Source organism: Onychomys torridus, chromosome 22 (assembly GCF_903995425.1).
Source record: "Onychomys torridus chromosome 22, mOncTor1.1, whole genome shotgun sequence".
NCBI classification, from domain to species: Eukaryota; Metazoa; Chordata; class Mammalia; order Rodentia; family Cricetidae; genus Onychomys; species Onychomys torridus.
Window position 1 is genome coordinate 28723112 of NC_050464.1, and position 22226 is coordinate 28745337.

The 22226-nt window shown below is 52.7% G+C and overlaps 1 protein-coding gene across 8 annotated transcripts in view; it reads left to right on the top strand.

Annotated features, from left to right (window-relative positions):
- Window positions 1-22226, top strand: part of Pitpnm2 (phosphatidylinositol transfer protein membrane associated 2) — a 132127-nt gene that overhangs the window by 50994 nt on the left and 58907 nt on the right. The window contains exon 1 of one of the 8 annotated variants that reach the window (XM_036171730.1): window positions 8404-8688. The exons of 6 other annotated variants lie outside the window; for them this stretch is intronic. The gene's annotated coding sequence lies outside the window, so the exon portion shown is untranslated. Of the gene's footprint in view, window positions 1-8403; window positions 8689-10580; window positions 10746-22226 lie in introns of those variants that run through there. One more of the 8 variants, XM_036171731.1, reaches the window with a different exon arrangement.

Here is a 22226-nt window from a genome sequence, read left to right on the forward strand (position 1 = left end):
ACATCTTAACTTGCTCGCTGTGGGCCCCTGGAGCAAGAGGGCTGGCAGGACCCACTTAGAAGTTCTGTTTGCAGCAGCCTGGGAGTCACCAGCTGGGAGTTTTCTAGGTATTTCTGGGACTTGCTGGAAGGGTAATCTAGCACCGTCCCACCACGTTGGAAGCAGCATCCCTTCTGCTGTGCACATAGAATCTTTCACCTGTGTTAAAGACCCCCATATGGCTGGGTTGCTGGCGTCTTTGAAGACCTCATAAGCCAGAGGTGTGGAGATCTTTCCTCAGCACCAAATCCTGGCTCTGAGGGAGTCAACTGTATTCTCTGTTAACCTAAGCAGCTAGCCTAGGGGAATGAAGTATGGAGCTCCCCGTCCTGACCCTGGGGAGACCCAAGACATACCAGGCCGTCCCACCATCCTGTGGGGTTCCCAGGAGACGTGCACTGAGACCTCTCCCTCAGGCTTCCCAAGGTTCATGCAATCCTCATGTCAGAGCTGGGGAAGCATTTGGGGTCAGCCTCTGCCTGCTCCAGGCTCCCCTATACCTGCTCCCTTCCTTGCTTCTCTTGACCAGCTTGAACTTGGAGGAGTCGAGCAGAGTTTGAATCCAGCTCCATCACCTGTGTGACCTGGGGACAAATTACTAACCTCTGTGGGATTTGGTTTCCCCACATGTAAAATATAGAGCAAAGGATCAAATCAGTTCATCTGCATATTGTGAGCCTTAGTAGTGTGGCCCAGGTTGGCCCCTGCCCCTGGCCAGCCTTGAGTGATTAGTGTTACATGGTGGCCTTCTTGAGCTTTCTGGGATGGCTGCCCTGATCCTCTTAAGAAGAACATTCCTGCATGATGGGGAGATTATGGTCATAATCCATTTGTCTTTATCATTTATGACTTGACTATGCTAAACACTATTTGTGCATCATTTATGTAGTCCATGAAAAAGCCTGGGAGCTATGTACTCTGAACTCCCCAACAGTGTAGAAGAAAACCCAAGCCTCAGAGGGATGAGGGAACTTGCCAGGCCCTCTAGCTGGTTAAGGATGGTGCCAGCCCTTGGCAGTCAACTCTGAGCGGCTTCCCTCCAGCCAGGAAGAGCCACAGGGCTGAGTGCTTGTCATGGGCACACTAGGCTCTCTGGGACTCCTGTCCTTGCTCGTGGTGCCCCCTCCCTGACCCCAGTGGCCTTCCCTGCCTCTCTCTGACTGTAGATGGTCAGGGAAGAGCTCTCTGTGAAAACACAAATAAACAGAAGAAGCAAATTACGTAACATCTGGGGCAGTGCGTTCCAGAGAGAGAAGACGGCCAGAGCAAAGGCCCCTCAGTCCTTCCCTGAGAAGATATCCCCTGGGCCTTCACAGCCCCTGCCTGCCCTCTGGCATTTGGCATGTCATAAGCAGAAGCTATCAGAGAAACAGGGGGCCTTGGCCCAGGGACACTGGGCAATACAGGGAGCCTTAGTAAGAGAGGGTCCTGCAACGTGGAGGGGCTGGCCACTCTCGTGTTTCCAAATGGCATTTGAGAAGTTGCCTTCTTATGTTTTTACAAGACATTTTTACACATATTGTAAACTTTTCCACGCTAGCCATTTGTAAACACATACGTCAGGCACGTGGACTGCATTCACTGTGCTGTGTGGCATTACGCTCGCTGCCTATTTTCAGAATATTTTACCTTTCCAACAGATACCCATTACTATGCTGTACCTTCCCATCCTGTGCTGTCTGTGGATGCCCCTCTGCTGGACAACCGCGTGGGTGGCTCATAGGACATGTGGCCTTTTGAGTTTGGCACCATGTTTTCTGGGCCCATCCACGTTGTTGGAGTGGATACTTTAAATCACACAGGGTGTGTGCCATGTCACTAAGGCTGCCATCTGTACAATAGGCGGCAGTAACTCACTCTGTCCCTGCTTGGGCTCCTCAGCTCCAGGTTCTAGACAAGAGCACCTAGAAATCCACGCTCCATGCTCCCACAGCTGTGCAAACTCCGCAGCACCCGAGGGAGTGTACATGAGTGCTTCTCATCTCTGCCTCGCTTCCTGTCTGTGAAACAGACAGAGTTCTCCGTGGCTTGAGTCAGCCAAGGGCCAGCCCTGTGTGCAGTGTGAGGGCGGGAGGGGAAGGCTGGTGGTGAGTCTTACACTGTGATTGTCTTATTTATTAAAAATTAATTGAGGGGCCTTGATGCATCCGGACTTGAGAGAAGCTGACAGGTCATGTGGTCTCTGAAAGCACAGGGCTGGTAATCCATTTTAAAAAACATTTTCTTCTTCTTTTTAATTTAATGGAGGAAATCATTAGCTAGGAGATTGGTAGCACTGATTTATTTCTGTTTTGGGGAGGGGAGGCAAGAGAGAAAATCGCCTCTAATTGCTGCTTGTTCTAGAAATATGCCAGCCAGACATTCCCATCGGCTGGGACTGCTGGGTGGAGGTAGGGGATTGCATCACATCTTCTCCCCTTCAGACCCCGGGAGTGGCAAGGGGCTCTCAAGGTGCCAGTGGGTAGCCTGATGTCAGCAGCAGATCTTCACAACAGTAGCAGAGCTGTTCTTGGTACACAGGTCCCTCAAGTGAGCCTGAGCAGAGTGCATTGTGTAATGCTGGGGGGGGGGGGCGGTTCCCCCAGATAGCTCATGTTCAAGACTTCATTCCCAGGGAAACAGGAGCAGGACCCCCCATCTGGGAAAAAGGACTACGTGCCTCCTCTGGGGCTTCATCCGGTTCCAAGGGGAGGCAACTGGGTTCACCCTAAAAATAACCAAAGATGCAAACAGCCACAGAGTGCGAATGTTTTTCATATCTGTGGGCCGGATCATTTAAAGGTACAGCTGTTCTGCCACTGTCCCGTTATGTTTGTTCCTCCCAGAGCAGAGAGTCACCCTGAGGTGACCTGGGCTTTATAGGATCCCCATCTTCTAGCACCCCAAGTTGAGGTCTGCCTGGGCTGCTGCATGGATGCCTCCTCCCCTGGCACACCACACCCCTGGCGGAGGATGGACTATCTGTGACTCTCACAGGTCCTGGGAACCCATCACAAGGCAAGGGTACAGGCAGACCAAGTATGGCCACACCGTGAAGCCTCCTGGACACAAAGGTGGCGTCCTCCTGACCTCACTTTAAAAGTCCGTCCAGCTCAGAAAAAAAATGGTCAAAGTAGACAGAGAAGATGGCTATAAATAGCTAGACGGGCTGTGGGAAAGGTGAGAGGCAAATTGCCACCAAGGTTGCGGGCCCAGCCGCAGAGCTGGGCTGAAGGTCGCCCTCAGCCCACCCTGCTGTGTTCTGGCCTCCCAGGCTCTGCTCCTGGTGGAATGTGTGTCCCAGGCTCTTCCTGGCCTCCCACTCGCTTCTCTGCTGCACCCTGTACTGGTGGCTGCCGGAGGCTCCTTGGCACCTCTGCATTGCAGCTGAAGAGTCCTGCATGGTGGCCAAGACTTTAATCCTAGTACTCAGGAGGCAGAGACAAGAGTTCTAGGCCAGCCAGGGATGCATGGTGAGAGCCTGTTTCAGAAACAAAACAAGTAAACGTTGTAATTAGGAATTTTTAGATCTCTAAGAAAATTCTCCCTGGATATGCCACATCTGAGAAGACTACCCTAAAAGGGCTAAACCATATGAGAAAAGCCGTTGTGAAGTTTTGGGGAGAGTCCCGCCACCCTGAACATGGCCACACCTTAGGGGTGGTGGGCTTGGACTTCAGGACAAATGGCTACCTCATTGGGTAGGACCAGCAATTAAGTCTGCATATACTCTGGGCCTGGCACAGACCTGTAAAATGAGGGACTAACTCTGCAGCTTCTCCATCTATCTGTCTGTCATTCATTCAGCCAGCCAGCCATCTGTTTCCCATTCACCTGTCTGTCCATTCATTCATCCATCTGCCCATATACTCACCCGGTATTCATCCATTCAGAACATTTGCTCAGTGCCTCTTGGTACCAGGTATTCTTTTTGTTGGCTTGTTTGGTTGGTTGTTTTGTTGTTTTTGGAGACAGGGTTTCTCTGTGTAGCTTTGGTACCTGTCCTGGAACTCACTCTGTAGACCAGGCTGGCCTCAAACTCACAGAGATTCCCCTGCCTCTGCCTCCCGAGTGCTGGGATCAAAGGTGTGCACCACCACCGCCTGGCTGTGTACCAGTATTCTTACACACATACCCTGTGATACAACAGTGAATACAACTGTCCTAGAAACCTCCATTCTAGCAAGTGAGACAGATAATTGGTTCTTTTATTTGGCTGGTTTTGGTCTTTCGAGACAGGATTTCTCTATGTAGCCCTGAAGGTCCTGGAACTTGAGCTGTAGACCAGGCTGGCTTCGAACTAACAGAGATCTGCCTACTAGACTAACTTCCAAGTCCTGAGAACAAAGGCATGTGCTACCCCACCCAGCGTGACAGACAGTTGTGGAAAGGAACATGCCGCAGCGTGGATGGACTGCTGAGGGAAAGTCAAGCACAGAAGGACAGGGGTGTAATTCCATGCTGTAATGATGCTACCCAGTGGTCACTGGAGTCAGAGCCATAGAGACGGAAGGAAAATGGAAGGCACCAGAGTGGGCTGGGGAGGGAGTGAGTGTTTAGGAGATAGTGGTGGGGCTGCAGAGCCGTGTTAACGCTCTTAGTACACCGGACCAAGCATTGCAAGCTATCAGGATAACAAATGTCAACGTTTACCACCATTTGGAAAATAAAAACAGCAAGTAGTACATGGGATGTCAGGTGAGGGTTGATATATGAAGAAGTGAGAAGACCAAGGCACTGCCAGGATGGGACTCAGGGTAACTGAGTAAGCAGTCAGAAGGCCCAAGGGAAATGGACTTGAGCAGAGGCTAGCAGGAGGAGGCTGTGTGGATGCAAATGCCCTGTGGGAAGAGGGAGACCCCAGTCTGGACAACAGGGATAAAGCAGGGAGGCCACTTGGGATTTTGAGCTGTGGGAGGCAAGGTGTCCCTACAGGTTTGTGGTGGGTCCCCTGGGCCTTCTGCTACAGGAGCATGGGAAGCTGGGAGGCAAGGAAAAGCTTTGCAGGAAGGGAACAGGCCTGTCCTCAGCAACAGGCCTGCAGCTCAAGACAGGACACCGGGAGTCTTAGAGCTTGACCATTGCCCTCCATGTCTGAAGGCATTGGTTCTACCAGAGTGTGCCATTGCCTTGTGTAGAAGGCAGAGTACTGCATATGACCTGTGCATGTCCTCCTGTGCACCTAACTTACTCTGTAGGTTGTTTGTAGTGCTGAACACTGTAGAGCCATGTGACCGTGTGAGGAACTTTCACATTGCACATTCCCACAAAGAGCCCCCCCCCCCCCCCCCCCCCCGCACCGTTCAGGGGATAACGGCAGGAAAGACGTCTGCACATACTCAGTATAGTGCTTTCTCCTCATTTCATTCTGTGGTCAGTTGACTCTGGATGTGGAAACCACAGAGATTGAAGCCAGCTGTGCTCATGGCTGTGTTTAAATTTGCCCCATGAGTCTTCATGGCCACCTTCCTGTCGTCTCACATACACTAGGTACGTTCAAGAGACTGGGGGGGGGGGGCAGGAGAGCAATGGTATACCCTTGTTTCTCATCTTTGCTGTCTGGACTTGGGGACAAATAGCTCTTTGCCTGGCCAGCACTGGAGGTCCCAGGAGAGTGAGCTTGTGCAACTCTCCATGCCAGGGCGGCCGTGGGCCTGGGACCAGCCTTGCTGGCTGAGCCTGGGAAAGTCACTTCACCTTCTGAGTGTGTCCTTATGCATCTGCAGAGGGAGAAGGCAGGATCAGCGTGTGGTCTGGGATCACATGAGAGCACCCGACCCTCAGCCTAGCCTGGCACCAAGGTTGGACTCTCTGCAGGGGCTCCTGCATGGAGATGGCAGGAGAGTTCCAATCCCATAGCCCCTGCTCAGACATTCCGGGGTGACCTCAGGAGTTGCTGGGGGAGACAGGGAAGGGAGTGGTTCTAGAACAGGGCAGAGAAGGGTCCAGGACCGAGGTTCAGACTCTTGTCATTATGGCGTCTGAGGAGCCGGCTCCCCAGCTGCTATCTGTTTGGTTCCCCGAGAGCCCCACCACATACCCGCTGTCCTTCTAGATCGGCCTGGTCCAGGCTGCAGACAGAAGCCTCCCCACGCCCAGACAGCTGAGGTAAGGAGAGAGAGGAAGGGGAAGGAGGAGGTCGAGGAGCTAGGTCGTCTGTTTCTTCTCCCCTTACAGCCGTCCTGTCCCTGCAGTCACCACAGCGCCATGTGGTGTGAACAGAAGTGAAACAGAATGGCAGACTCCATTTCCCACTGACACTAGCCACATTTTGAGTCTCACTGGCCACCTAGGCCTGTGGGGTGGCAACAGCTGTCCTGGCTGGTGGAGGAATAGAGTGTGGCCATCCTCAGGAGAGTTCCATTGGGCAGCGCTGGCCTTGACTCTGAAGCAACCCCATGAGATAGAGACCGGAGAGGCTAAAGAGGGGGGCACGGGTGGTGCTGGGGCCTGGCTTCATCTGGTGTGGAGTCGGGGTGCTTGTGACGCCTCCTGCCCTGCTGGCCCCTTCCCTGGGGCAGCGGCAGCTGAGGCCCTTGGAGTTTTCTGCCTTCATCCCCATGTTGGACACGGGTGAGCTTTGCTGATTGGAAAGTCAAGTGACTAGATGTTCAAGTTAGGGTCTCTGGGGGCTTGTAGCTTGGAGACTAAGTGCCTAGGACCCTCCCTTGGGTTCTGAGGGAGGAATAAGAAGATAACCCAAATGTAGAAATAATCCACATGGCCACCTGTGATGAGTAGATGTGTACAGTGAGCTCTGTCTGATCAATAGAATATTACTCTGCCATGAAGGAGTGAAGCAACTGTATAGGTCACAACGCTGTACGGACTCTGAGAACATGATGGGAATGAAAGAAGGCAGTCCAGAAGGTTCCATGTGTATGTAACACCGAGAACAGGCCTGTCTGTGGACTGTAGATTAGTGCTGCTCAGGGGCTAGAGAGAAGCCATAATGGAATGGCTCTCCCGTGTGAGCCTTTCAGGTGATGCTGATGTCTGCCTCTAGATAGAGGCGGTGGGTGTACCACATTGTGGGTGACTTCATACCACTCAAGTGTGTGCTCTGCAGGGGTGAAAGTGGTAGATTCTGTGCTGTCTTCCACACTAGCAAAGTGAGAGGAAACAGTAGAAATCTGGGTAGTGAATATATGTATGTGCTCCTTATAACATTTTTCTGACTTATTCGTATGCAGGGACATTTTCATAACAAATTGGTGTGTGGGGAGGCTAGGAAGAAAAGCAATGTTTCCTTGGCTACAGGCTTCAGAGGCAAGGTTGGGCATGGTAGCCCTCAGATGTTCCCTCAAGAGCAGCAGGCCTGGGGGCACTGCTGTTGGCTCCAGGCTCTGTCCTCAGGTTTGCCAGCCAAGTGCACAGGGGGAGGCAGGGCACTGGATGCTGCCCCCATGCTTCCAAATTGAGCAGGAAGGGACGCAGTGTCCACAGCCTCAGCCTTCCATAAGTCTGCCGGCAGCACGGTGCCCCAGAAGAGCAGCTTGGTAAAGAAAATGCTCTATCTCGGTTTGTACCAAGGAAATGGAAGCACAGAGATGTGACCAGACTTGCAGTGCCCCCCCCCCCCCCCCCCCCGTGAGCTCCAAAGGGAGAAGGAGGCTCCAGCCCAGGCTCCTGCGCTCCGCCAGCCCCCTCTGCAGCACAAAGCCTGTGTGCGTGAGGCTGGGGGCAAAGCCAGCCCTGCAGTGGGGCTTGCACAGCAGTTGCAAGGTTGGTAGTGTGCAGGTGGGAGATGCAGCCCAACGTAGGCCTGGTCCAGGGTGCCCATGATCTGGTCCCTTCTCTAACCAGCAGGTGCCCAGCAGCCTCCCATCTTGGCTTCCTGCCTGGGTGGCTCTGGGCCACAGAAGCCTTCCTGTGGGTGGGCATCCCCTCCTTCCTGAGGGTGGAAAACTATGACTCAGGGTTTGGTGGCTGAGTTTTAGAAACGGGGGGCAAGGAGAGGCAGTGTTTCTAAAAAGCCTGGGGAGGGGACCAGGTCTCTGTTCCTGGGACTTTGACCTTGGGCTCTGAGCAGTATGAGGTCAGAGGCATGAAGAGGCAGGTCCAGGGTCCCAGCTGAAGACAGATAAGCAAACCTAAGAGAAGGAAAGCTTTCTGGTCCTCTCCCTCTTCCTCGGGGTGGCTGTAGTGGAGGGCTGTTCTCGCCCACCGTCCAGCCATGCCCCACCCTGCCTTGGTGCGCAGGCCAAGGCCTGTTTGGGGAGGTTGCCACAGCAGAACTGTGGGATTGGCTCTGCTGACGCCTTCCCCTGGCATATGGCTCCTCCGCCCGCCTTGAGCTCTGCCAGCGGCTCCCCTTTCTCCATGGCAACTTAGCTCAGTGGTCCCAGTGGAGGAGCGAGAATCAATTCTCCCTCCTTCCCGCCTCCCGCTCCACTCCCCACCCCTTCCTCTCCGGCTTGCCTTCCTCTTTGCCTGCTGTCCCTCCTGGTGGCTCCTCATGCAGCCAGGGGACTGTGCTGCCACTTCCAGCCAGGAGCTGCCTGTAGCGCTACAGGCTGGGGGCGGCTCTCTGAGACCTGCACATGGGCAGCCAGCAGAGTCTACAGGATGGGGCTGCTGATCGGGGCCCCAGCCAGCTCCTGCTGCGTGAGGCTCCATCCAGCCCTGGTACTCTGCCCCCTTCCTTACCTCACGTTGGCTTCCTGAAAGGTAATTTTCTGCTTCTTCTTGAGCATTTCTCAGCCTTAGGCTAGGTTTATTAGCGAGGAAGGCTCCATCTGGTCAAGGGTCTGTTTGCTTTCTCTTGGAAAAGCTGGGATAGAGGGAGAGCTGCAGGGAGAGGCCTGTCCTGTCCTGTCTGAGCACTGCCTGCTGGAGCAGTTAGGGAGCACAGCTCCTCTCCTGAGTAGCCAGCTCCTGTCTTCCTCTGGGGGCTGGGGCTAGTGAGCACTTCCAGTTTTGCCTGATGGCTAGAGCACGAACAGGCTGCTTTCCTCGAGTGTGGTCACACGAAGGAAAGGAGGAAATTTAGAGCCGCTCACGTGCCCCCCAGTGGGCAGAGCTCTGGCTACAGGCTGCCTGGCTTTCTGACTGACTAGTCCTTAATCCTCTGAAAACGGGCGCTCAGCGCTCAGCATGGGGATGTTTTGTCCCTCTACCAAGATTTCAAGAGGATGATGTCAGCAGACTCATCTCCCAGCTGGCTTCAGGTGGACTGGTCCTGCAGGTGTGTCCTGTGCCCATCTTCTGACACCCCTATTGGCTTGGGACTGCCACTCGGCACAGCTGGTTTCAAATGGGATTCTAAGAAAGGAGGGTGAGCATCGCCATCTCTTCTCACCCTGGCATGGATTCAGAGAGGGAGTTGGTGACGTTGACCCCTCCACAGCCCAGCCCAGGGGGCAGGCAGCTCCCCCATGGCCACTCTTTCCTGTGCAGCTGGCAGTGGAAAAAAGAATCCTCGGTTGTCAACAAGAACATCTCCTGTGTTGATGGAAAGTGAGGGCCGAAGAGACCGGATTTAGCACCCAGTTCTTAGAAGCTACGGGCTTGAATGGTGTCTGCGTGTAAGCCCTGTCTGATCTTTAAATAGAAAAACGCACACCAAGTAGCCCCATCTGACTCATGGGGAGCATCAAAGTTTAGTGTGGTATCAGGGAATCCGTGTCCAACTCTGAAAGAGGTGCACAGCTCAGGGGGCTGCCTCCAGAGGAGTTGAGCTTTTCAGGTCTGGACCTGAGTTGTCAGGTGAGGGGAGGCTAAGGGTGAGATATACCTTAGCTCTCCAAGTGACTAGAGGATAGTGGACTGCAGGTCATGTTGATAAGTCAGGCTGTGGCTTGTTTTTGTGCTCTGTTTTTGATTCCACATTCTCCCTGACAGATTGCTTTAATACTGGCATCAGAACCTTGACAGCAGCTCAAGGCCTGTGTAGCTCTGCGGTTGGGTGTATCTCCCCCATGACCCCTTGCTTCAAAACTGAGTGAGAGCCGCCGCCACAGACTCTGTTCCTAGTGCTTCCTTCTGAGCAGTGAAACAGCCCTGATGGGCAGGGCAAGGAGTCTGTGTGTCTGCAGACACAGCAGAGCTTCCAGGCTCCGCACTCACCAAGGCCCTCCTGGCATCTGGTACTGTGCAGGCTTCTTAATGGCATTACCCATGTCTGGGTTAGTTGGCTGGCTGTGAATTCTGATGGGTTTACGAGCTGATGGTGCTGGGGAGGCCGTGCGCTGGTTTTGTTGTTTGTCTAAGAACGGAAAATATGATGTGACACGTAAAGGCAAGCCCCTTTCTCATCTCCGCCCTTAGCTTCTGTGGGAGGCTGGTCCAGTACTGCCACCGCCACTGCTGCTATCACAGCAAGGTCCCTCTGTCCTGGAGTCTTTCGTGCTCCCCCAGGACCAGACAAGCACCCATTCAGATCATTCCGTTGGCAAACCCAGAAAGGACAGCCAGAGCTGAGCTCAGGAGGAGAGGCAGGCTCCACCTCCAACTGCTTGTATCCCAGGTGGACCCTGAGTGCCGCCCTCCAGCCCTGCCTCCTCCCACCCAAGTCCTTGCTTAGTGGATGCTCTCAAGTGTAATTGTGATTGCAAGATTGCACATAGTGCTGACTTACTTGAAAGCATCTTGGGGGAGCTGTAGAGGGTGTGAGAGCAGCTTAGAGAGGTGGGAACCCTGGCTGCCGATGGCTTCAGCCAGCGAGAGTGTGGAAGGCTCATTCCAGGAAACATGGAATAATCACCGTATTGGCTGGCTTTCAGGCGGTGAGTGGTTCTTTCTTCTTTAATTTGACAGGAGCGCCGGGATTCAGGGAAGGGATGGCGGGAAGCTAGGGAGCCTGTGGCTCATACAGACCTCGTGAAGCCCTGACGCTGTAAGGAGAAAGTGGGATTCATTTCTCCCATGCTAGGTTGACCACCCAGGCTGTGCCCAGTCAAGACAGGCAGCTCTGCCCCTGGCAAGAGTCCTGGGGCTCGGGACAGCGTCTGTCTAGAGGCTGAACCTCTGTCCCCTCTTAGGGCACCCTGTCCTCAGCTCTTAAAAAGTCTCTTGGGGGCTATTAACTGAATGACCCCAACTGTGCAGAAAGAAGGAAGCTCCTGAGTCAAACACTTCCCTGTGCTCTTGTGATTTCCTTGGACACACACATACATAGGCACATGCTCACATCCTTGTGCACTTACGTACATGTCTACATGCATGCACACATGCAACATTCATTCAGCTTGTTCCTGCATGTGTATGCATGTGTGTGCACATCACACAAACACAGTGTCCCTTCTGCTAGCAGGAGCTCATATATCTGTTGCCATTCTGCTCATGCCCGCATGATCTTAGTAACTAGTCCCAGCATCACGCAGTTGTGCCTGTCTCCGCTCCTTCTCAGCTCACTGTCTCACCTGGGCAAGGCAGATTGCCCATGTCCACCCCTCTTCTCCTGTCCCTCTCTCCGGGGGGGTTACAGAGATTGGCATGTTCTTCTGCAAGAGAAGCATGCAGATGCTCACTGACGGAAGGGGTATCAGAGAGAGACTGATAAGCTTAGGATGTGCCGAGACACAGGCCTCCATGAATGGTGTGAATGTGTGACCGTCTGGTATGTGTGCACATGTAGTGTATGTGCATCTGAGAGTGCATTGATTGAATGTGTGGTTTGTGATGAGTGTATAGATGTGAGGCATGTGCTTGCCTATGTGGTTTTATGTGTAACTGTGCATAGAGGTGTGTAGCCTGTGTGTGGATGTGAATGTGTGGGCACATACATTTATTTGTGTGCATATATGTGTGGTCTGTGTGTGAATGAGTGTGTGTGTGTGTGTGTGTGTGTGTGTGTGTGTGTGTGTAGTACCTGTGATGTGAATGATTAGGGCTGTGTGCATGTATATATTTGGTATTTGTATGACCGTAGTATGTTATGTGGAGGTATGTGCATATGTGTGGTATGTTCCTGTATAATTTGTGGCGTGTGGGGTTGGGGATTTAGCTCAGTGGTAGAGCGCTTGCCTAGCAAGCACAAGGCCCTGGGTTCGGTCCTCAGCTCTGTCAAAAAAAAAAAATAATAATTTGTGGCATGTGTAGTGTGTTGTGTGTTTGCATGTGAGCTATGTTCAAGGTGTGTGTGTGTAGTATGTCCATTGTATTTGTAGTATTTGTGTAATATGTGTATCTACAGGGATCTGAGAGTATGTTGTTTGTGGTGTTATGTGTGTGAATGTGAGGGTATAAATATATACATCTGTGATATGTATATGGTTTGTTATATGTGAGGATGTATATAAATATTATATATGTGATATGTGTTATGTATGTATGTGGGTATTGGTGTTCTGTGAATGTGAATAGTGTACTGATATGTATATGTGTGATATGCTATGGTTAGTGTGTTTGTGTATGCACTGGGATATGTGCAAGCATGTGAATGTATGCTCATACATGTGTAGTGTTCTGTGAGCATGTGGATATTTGTGTGGTGATTCATGTATGTTTGCTTGTGGGGTGTGATATGTAATATGTGTATGTGTGTGTTCTGTGTGTGCGTGTATGTCTGTGTGTACATCTACGTTGCTCATTTTTTGATGTCTGGGCACCCCAGCTTCCTATCCTTTTTCCTTTTACTGGCTCAGTTTCCAGAGAAGCTCTGGGCAGATGTTTTTGTGTTGACTGTCCTAGAGTCTTTTGACCATTGCATGGGTACCTTCAGCATTCCATCTCACCGGATGCTGTGCAGACACTCCATTTTACATGTTCACAGGCATCTCGGGGTTTGAGCAGCCTGCGCCATAAAGATAGAGCCAGAACTCAGCTCTCTGCACTAACTCATTCATCACTCATGTATACAGCTGCTCTGTGTGGCAGGCCCATGGCTGTAGGTGAAGACTAGACCTGGCTCTTGCCTTGAGAGGAAGCCTGCATGGGGTCAGCTAAGCAAGCAGAGGGGCCCCAAAGAAGGCAGTGCTTGTCCCACTGGCCTCTCTTCCCTCCACCCCAGCTGTCTGAAGAGGAGGCTTGGGAGTGGCAGTGGGAGGAAGCCCTGGGCCCAGCCCACCCTCTCGCTCATGGCCCCTTCCCAGTTCAAGATTCAGCTATGAAGCAGAGAATACAGCACACCCAAACACCTGCTCCCCACCCCACCGCTTTGATTCTGCTATAGACTCAGTATGATTCTCCTTTAGAAGTTATCCCACAGTCTGGAAGACTGTCTGCGTTGTGGTCTGTTTCCCTTATACTGGGGTCTTAGATATCAGTGGCTTATATGGTAGGAGAGGGAGGCTGTGTTCATCACGGGACCTGTGCCTCAGTTTCCTGTCTGTAACAGGGAGATACCACTGTCTGCTTCACACGCCTGACACTCAGGACAGATGTGAAGTGCTTGGAAATGGACAGTGTGTATCGGCAGTGGTGGGGGTGGTTAGGCTGTTGTAGACAAATCATTCCAGTCGCATCTATAATGGGCCAGGACAGAGAGCACGCCCATTTAGACACGCACATAGGGAGAGGGCACGGACATAAAGCGGACAGTACAAAAGGAGAGCAATCAGCAAGTCTTGGTAGATACACGGCAGTTCTTGTTTTCGTTTGATAGTTTTTCTGAAAATTGGAGATATTGAGAAAAGATATTTTTTAAGCCATAGACACTTGAGGACTCTTCCTGAAAGGTTGATAGAATATGGGGTAACACACAGTGCCCTTACCCTAAAGAATCCTTTAGAAGTGAAATGAATAAAAGCTGGAGGTGGCCATGCAGCCCTAGGATGAGGTGAGGGAGCCATGGAGGACAGGGACTGCATCCTCTAGGTTACCAGCCTGAGACAGTTTCCCCTAAAGAGGGTTGGGGCCCATTGTCTGGGCTCAGGAATCAGGCTCCATTGCCCAGAGTGTCCCTTTCACGTGCTAGGTGAGAGAAGGCTGGGTCTTACACAGTTGTCAGGACTGGGTGCTGGTTTTTTGTTGGTTTGTTTACTTTGTTCTTTTGGGGTCCAACATTCATAATGGGTTCCCTGTAAGCAGCATGCATAGTGGGTTCCCCTGTAAGCAGCATGCATAGTGGGTTCCCCTGTAAGCAGCATGCAGTAGTGGGTTCCCCTGTAAGCAGCATGCATAGTGGGTTCCCCTGTAAGCAGCAAGCAGTAGTGGGTTCCCCTGTAAGCAGCATGCATACTGGGCTCCCCTGTAAGCAGCATGCAGTAGTGGGTTCCCCTGTAAGCAGCAAGCAGTAGTGGGTTCCCCTGTAAGGTGGGCTTTGTTTTCTGCTCATTGCTGTGAGCTCCTTTTACATAAATGTCCCACCTCAGAGTCTTAACAGCTGTTAAAGTGAGTACTAGCCACAGCTCAGGAGTCTGGAGTCCTGCTCTGTTCCATGGAACTTCTCTGAGCTGTGACTGCCCATTGACAAAACCAGGCTTGGTGGAAATGGAAGAACTGAACAAAATGCTGGGGTCGGGAATGTTGGGAGAGGGAGGATACCAGCTTAACTCTGTCAGTAAGCCGCTACCCATTCCTTGCCTCAGTTTTCCCACCTTGTTGCCATAGCAACCACCCCCTTCACTAGTTCCAAAAGCAAGTCCAAAGGCCCTGTCCTTGTCCCTGGTCTGCCATCAGCAGCCTGTTCATGAGGTCCTGGAGATTCCCTTGGCCTCTCAGAGCCTTTTTCCTGGTTGGTACGCTAGGGTTGCAAGCCTGCAGAGGACAAAAGGCATAGCATTTCTGCAGCACACTTTCTTCCGTGGTAGTGCCCTTGTAAAGTACCTCACAGCTTTCTAGGTGTGGGAACAACCCTGATGGCAGCCTATGGCTGTGAGCAGGCTTTGTCAAGGGCTGCTCAGGCAGGGGGTAGGGATTAGTTAATTTTTAAAACATTCTTGCAGCCGGGTGGTGATAGTGCACGCCTTTAATCCCAGCACTCAGGAGGCAGAGTCAGGCAGATCTCTGTGAGTTCAAGGCCAACCTGGGCTACAGAGTGAGTTCTGGGAAAGGCGCAAAGCTACACAGAGAAACCCTGTCTCGAAAAACAAAACAAAACAAAACAAAAATTCTTGCTAACTTGTTTCATTTGCTTAGGGTGTGTGATGTGCTGCTAGGTGCTGAAGTCTATCTGCAGGACTGGAAAAGGGCCTTCCTCAGACAGTGGGAAGTGCAAAGTGGCAGCTACAGAGACCCAGGTTTGAGTCCTAGCTGTGTGACTCATGGGACCTACTGAGTTCCATTGTACCTTAGCTTCTCGATGTGTAGAACAAGACGGTTGTCCCCACTGTCCCTCACTCTGTATGTAACTCCAGGTCTCTACTGACCATAAGAAAAGTACAGGAACAGGTTATAATTTCTCAAGGCCTACCTCCATATGTCCATTCTGGATCAAAGTTTGCCCTAGAGGCCAGGCCAGGCCCTCCAAACAATCTGTACTTCACCAATATAGACTCTAGTGTATTCCCTAGACCAGGCTTGCCTTGGGGTGAGCATTGGTGCTCACCAGCCCTCAGGTGCTGACTGTCCCTCCATCCCAGGATCCAGGGAGCAGCTCTGTGTCTCCCTGCTGGAGCTCAGGTCTAGCCACAGTGCAAAGAAGCCTTCATAGGCCCAGAGAAGAAGCAGAGGCCGGTAGTCACACTGAGTCCCTGGCTAGCAGCCTGGCTTAGAGCAGAGGAGTGGCTTTTCTGTCCCCGCTCTTCTACCCTGTCTTTACACTGCAGAGTTCAATCTGCTCCTGCCTTTTGCTCCATGGCTCCCAGGTCAGGCGTGTTAGAGAGAGAAACCAACACAGAAACCCGGGAAGCTTTCCCCAAGTCACATGAAGACCCATAAAGGACATATTGCTGCCTAGCCCTCAGAGACGCCCCTCAGTAGCTAGCCTGGGGCTGGTCGCCTTGAGATGATATAGTTGGGCTTAGACCTAGGCTCCTCCAGGTCCTCCACAGCAGGAGCCTGGCCTTGTGTGAGCCATTCCTGCCCAGGTTAGGAAGCCCCCTCCAAGTTACGTCTCCTCCCGCAGGTAGCTCTGCTTCCAGCCTCAGCACAAAAGTGGATTCCTTTAGTTGCCCCCCTAGGGCTCCAAGAGGCCTCTGCAGGACAGACATGACCTTTCTGGCTACCCATACCCACACAGTTGCCCTGAGAACACTAACAGCTAGAAGTGACCGTGGTGCTGCTGGCTCTCCAACCCTGGGGCTTTGGGTATGGCCCAGCACAAACCCAGCCTCAGGCCACTGTTTGATGTAACCTCCTGTCTGTAGCCTGGTAGCATTCAGGGGCTCTCCAGTGGACTATGCTAGGGCAGGACCAAGACGCGGCTGTCTCTCCCCGATGCCCATCTCTGTGGGCAGGAAGTGAGCCGAGCTCCTGGAACCCACCTGTCTATCTCATCTTGGAGACCCACCTGCCTTCCAGGCTCCCTCCACTGCTCCTGCCCCTGCAGTCCCCTGGCTGGGTCTCACACCTTGGGCTCTTCGGGCTTGGTGCCATCTGTCTGCTATATAATGTCCAGTGTGCAGGCTGAGGCCTCTCTGCCACCTTGCCCTGTGCCTGGGGTGCTGCAGCTTCCTCTTCTGAGACCTGTGACATGATCAGGGCAGAGAGCCAGAATCTGTGTTGTATGGATCGTAAGACTTGAGCGACCTTCCCAAGGTCAGAGAACTATTCAGGAACAGGGTTTGGAATTAAAATCACTTTCCTAACCAATATTTACTGGGCACCTTAGTTTGTTGGGCAGTCACGCTGGCCAAACCCTGGGGAACCACTCTGAATAAGGCTCAGGACCTGACTCCAAAGCAAACACATGGCCAAAGGGTAGGCCAGGGATAGCCAAGAGCAAACAAAGCCCACACGTGGTGCCGAGGGACCAGGAAAGGAAGTACTCCCTGCACCGAGACCTGCATGGAGGACTCCAGGCCATGGGGACAGTGGCCAGGTCACCTTTCCAGGCTTGTCCTGCCTCTGCTGTCTCTCTGTACATGAGAGAGTCGGTCTAGCCCCTTGCTATCAGTTTCCAGGGGGTTTCTCCATCACCCTGGGTTGCTGGGCCTCCCTTGGAGGTGTGATTCTGGGCGTCTGGCACAGGCTTTCTTAAAATTACATTTATTTGGTTATTTGCATGGAGGTGGAGGGCGTGAGTGTGCTCCAGTGCACCCGTGGAGGTTAGAGGACAACCTGAGGGATTCAGTTCTTCCCTTCCACCATGCGAGTTCTGAGAGTCGCACTAGGATTGTTAGGCCTGGCTGCTGAACCATCTCAACAGCCCACTAGCTATTTCTAAAGTCCCACGGCTACACTCTGGTCTGAGCAATGCTAGACTTAGCTATTTTGCAACCTTTTGAGTCCTGCCCCATACCACCAACCTTATGGCCGCCCTGAAAACCCAGCAAACCCATGGAACTGAGAGAGGGGGGAAGGAAAGGGCTTGCCTTGCTACAGCATCTGTCAGAGAAAACCCTGCTAAAGCTTCCAGAAGCCTTGACTACTGCCTTCCCTGAGTCTGAGAGTTTTTAACTGGAAGCAGATTGAAAGCCAAGGGGGAGGCTGGGAAGTCCTGTATGTCTTGGGCTGCATATGACGCTTACCTTTCTCCCTGAGTTAGGTCTGAAAGCTGTTTGCATAGGGCTGGTGCACATGAAGATTTTTGGTAATGTCTGGCATGACCTGCCCAACACAAGGTCCTACAAAAGGCCAGGATGGGAAGCAGGGAGAGTTGAGAGGCTGGACGGCAGTCAGTATGCTATGGCCTGAGTGGCCAATTCCCCTTGAGTGTCTTAGCAGCCTAAACACAGACTGGCTTCTCATTAGCATGAGAAGGCTCTGTAAGTGCCCCAAGTTAATTGGACCACAGCCCTGGTAACAACCCAGCAACAGGCTGGCACAGCCCTGCCTAAGTGCCGAGGCTGCTCTCACAGAGCAGCAATGGTCCTTTCTCACAGTGCACTCAGAGCAGAAAGACTGGCTGGTAGACATGGGGAAGCCTGGGTGTATGTTGTCTCTTCCAGCCAGAAGCCCAAGGCACTAACTAGTTCCTGGGGCTGCGTGCCGTGGCACAGTGCTGAAGCTGCTGACTTATTCCAACGCTGCTCTAGCCAGAAGTCCGGAGTTGTGTGTCTGCTTGGCCACGCAACCTCGGAGGGCTCTGATATGCAGCCTCCTAGCTTCTCCCCACTTCTAGTGTTTCCAGGACGTCCTTGGCTTGTGGCTACATGTCCCCTCTGTCTCTGTCACAGGGCCTCCACCTCTGTGACTCCATCTTCTTTCCCTTCCTCCAAAGACAGCCGTTAGACTTTGAGCCCACTCTAAATCAGTATGATCTGATTAGAAAATCGTCCTGATTCATTATTTGCAAACACCCCATTTCCAAATAAGATTCTGTTCTGACATCCACATAGATAGGAACTTGGGGAGGTGGGGGAACGTCACTCCTATTATACCCAGCAGGCAGAATGTCCGTCCCCCAAAAGGACAAGCAGCTGTACCGGCTAAGAAACTACAGCCTGGTAGCTGTCCTAGGAGAAAGAGCAGGTGCTTCTGGCAGCTTCTGGATCCATCGCTAGCTAAGTTAATTTGCCTCCGAGGATAGAGGGAGAAAGACCAGGAGAGGGTGTGTCGTTCAGTACTCCGTCAAGTTGCCCCCAAAGGAGGACCCAGGGGGACTCTAAAGTGCTGATGAGAACCAGGCTTGAGTTCCAAGGAGGCGAACTGCTGAGCATACGAGCTTTCTTGTAATACCTTAGAGGGAGGTGAGCAGCCCGTTCCCAGAGGTGACTGAGCACCTCTTGCAGGGTAGGCTGTGGAGAGAGGACTCTCATCTGTCGAGCTCTGTCTGTACTCCTCCTGGAGGTTCAAGCCCCACCTGACAGCTGAGGGATGAGGCCAGGGACTCCCAAGACCATCTAAGATAATGGCAGTGGCAGAGGAGTCGGCCTCAGATACTGAGCGCCTCCCTGCAAGCCTGGCCCAGGCTCTGCTCCTGGCTCCTCTGTGGGTTTATGGGGTGGGAAGCATGACAACAATTGTCCAGCATCTAAGGCATTAGTGGCCACAGGCCCTGTGTGCTGGACCTCTCCTGTCCTGTTTTGAAGTGCTGTCTCCTGCCCAGCCCCTCAGCTATTTCCTCTCTGCCTGGCTGATGCTAGCCTTGAATGTAGCTCTGACATCCTGAGCTGCTAGCCCTCAGTGGGCTTGTCGTCCAATATCAGTACATTTGTCTTGTGCAAGAGCCCAGGCCTGTCTTAGATGAGAAACACCGTACACCTCGTGGTAGCAGGAGGGAGGACACTGTCCATATATTCTCCCATGGGCTGGGCTAGGTTGGGGAGGAGCCGGCTACAACTCAGGGCTCTCATCTGTGTTGTAGCCTGTGACAGAATTTCTTCCTGTTTAAAACCGTGTCATATATTTTGCATGGATGGACATCTCTTTACTCACCCATCAGTAGACATTTGGGCTTTTCTTACCTGCCTGGAGTTTTAGAGAGCCTGGTAAGAAAAGTGCACAGCTGGATGTCTGGCAGGGCTGATCAGACTTCCAAGCCTCCCTTAGCTCCAGGGTAAAGACTTCATTCTAGAGAGGTCTACCTATCCTAGCCTCACTTAGCCTGTCTTTGCTGCCTGAGGCCAGTTTCTCATCCAGGACATAGTGCACAACATGCTGAGAACCTCAGTCCTGTTGGAGCTCGATGCCTGCCACCAGGCCTCACACCCACTTGCTGAGTGACCTCAGGCATGTCCCTTCCCTCCCCAAGTCCTTTCCTCTCATCTGCCAAAGACATAATCATCTGTGACAGTGTGTGGCAGCTTCCCACACAGATGCAAAGCCTGGCCCTTGGATCTCTCTCCTCCGCTACCAGACCCTCCCCGACTCTGTCCCTGCAGATGCTGCTGCACCTCTCTTCTGGGTGGGACACTGTCCTCTACCCTGGAGCCTAAGAGCAGCACTGCCGTGCCCTCTGTGACAGTATTGCTGGGGTGAGGACCCCCTGTTCCTTTCTCTTCTGATTCCTTGGATGCAGGGTAGCCCCTTGGGCTAGTTCTCACAGACTGGTTGGGCAGGTGCTGTGGCCTCCTCGCTGTGGTCACACAAGAATGGGCAAGGGCTTTGGTCCACTGTGCAAGGACTTCAGCTGCCTGGGCAGCCCATGCCTGTAAGGGAGGACTCTGGATGGGCTGCCCACAAAGGTGGCCCTAATCAGGCAGGGTCTTGATGGGTGACCAGGGCACTTGAAGACAAAAGTGGACAGCAGATAATAGTGCTAATACCTACTATGACATCCTAACAGTGTTTATTCCCCTAATTCTGAGACTGACATCCCTGCATACAGGTAATGAGCCCTAGAACAACTCAGCAACTTTCTCAAAGACAGAGCTTGGGGCTGGGCATGTAGCTCAGTGGTAGAGTGCTTGCCTAGCATATACTAAGGTCCTGGGTTCCATTGCCAGGAAAGTGTACACACACACACACACACACACACACACACACACAGAGCTTGCCTTTGAACTTAGGTCTGTCTGACTCCAGTCTTTCCCATAATGCTTTGTGACCTTCAACTCAGTTTTTGTTTGCTTTTTTTCCTGCACAGCCCCCTTTTTTTCGAGGTGGGAGTGACTGTGCTCCTCCACCTCCCCGACTTTCCCCCGCTCCTGCTGTTCTGTTCAGGGCTGTTGAGCTCCTCTTCACCTCCCACCCTGTTGACATGGGCTGTTGCTGGGCTGGTTTTGTTTTTGACCCAGTCAGCCTGGCAGGGAAGTGGCAGGCTGTGTGCGGAGCTTCCCAGAATAGCCCCCGGCTCCCCGCCAAAGATAGAGGAGCCAGACTGTGTGCGATGGGCTTGGACCAGTTGGGAGATGACTCAGTTCTCTGTACCCCAGCCGCCCCCTCTCCTTCTTGTCCTCCCCCTTGGCTCTCCTGCCCTGATACGCCCACCAGGCCGGGTGCTCCTCAACACCTGTGACCTGGAGTGCTCTAGAGGACGCTGTAGCCCTTGGCATCAGGGTGTTAGCTGGAATGGCGTGGCTGTTTCTTTGCCCACAGTGGAGAGTTCTCGCCCATCCTTGTCACTGACTTGTTTGATGACCTTAGCCAAGTCTCTGCCGTTTCCACGGCTTCAGTTGCAGTGGGAAAGGGTACCTTCCCAATTGTTTAAGGCGTTGCTGGAGGTGTGAGTGAGGTCGCAGGGGAGCAGGTGATGACACGGTGACCAATGAGTTACTTCAGCCTTGACTGCTTGGAAGAGTGGTTCTCAACCTCCCCGGCGCTGCGACCTTTATTTAGTCCAGCCCCTAGGGTGTGGTGACCCCAACCATAACGTGATTGTCGCGGCTACTTCACAACTGTCATTTTGCTACTGCTGTGAATCGTGCTGTCAATGTGTGATAGGCAGGACGTGTGATATGTGGCCCTCCCTCAGAGGGACTGCCACCCACAGGTTGAGAACCCCTGACCTAGAGAGTGGTGTCGGTGAGAGAGCAAGGGAGCCTCTCCCTTAGCACTGTCACCCGTCATTATTGTCGTCATGGTGACGGGTACTCAACACTGGCCCTGTTTATTTCTCCTGCTCCCCCTCTATGAGACATCCGGTTTTTGTTGTTGTTGTTTTGTTTGTTTGTTTGTGGTTTTTTTTTGGAGACAGGGTTTCTCTGTAGCTTTGGAGTCTGTCCTGGATCTCGCTCTGTAGACCAGGCTGGCCTCGAACTCACAGAGATCCGCCTGCCTCTGCCTCCCGGGTGCTGGGATTATAGGCGGCTGACATCCGGTTTTATAAACACAGCAACTAAGGATCAAACTCTTAAGTAACCTGATCCAGACCAATGAGGGGTGGAATTGTGACTAGAACCTCCCTCCTCACTTCAAAGCTTGCGTCTGTCATCGATACCATGCCCCCGCATCAAAGAGAAGCCTTCAGTGCACTTTCTGGGCTCTTCCTCCAACCCCTGAGCTCCTCTTGAAAGAGCGTCTGAAAGGTCACAGCTGCACTAAGGATAGACCCACAGAGGTTCCTGTTTCGAGAGAGTCCCTGGGATGTAGAGGCGTTTCTGGATGAAAAGACTCACCCACGTAAGCTCCTTTATTGTGTTGTACATGTGAACAGTTTCACACAACAGTGAGCAGACATTCGAGAGCAGACCACCATGAACCCCTGAAGCTTCGTTCTCTTTCCCAGACCCCCAACTCCCCACCAAAGCCTTGTGTAGCCTGTAATGATTGATGCCGGTAGAGTCTCGGCCCCTCCAGACCAGCCGGCTACCCCACTGAGAGCTGAGCCACATCCGCTGCTC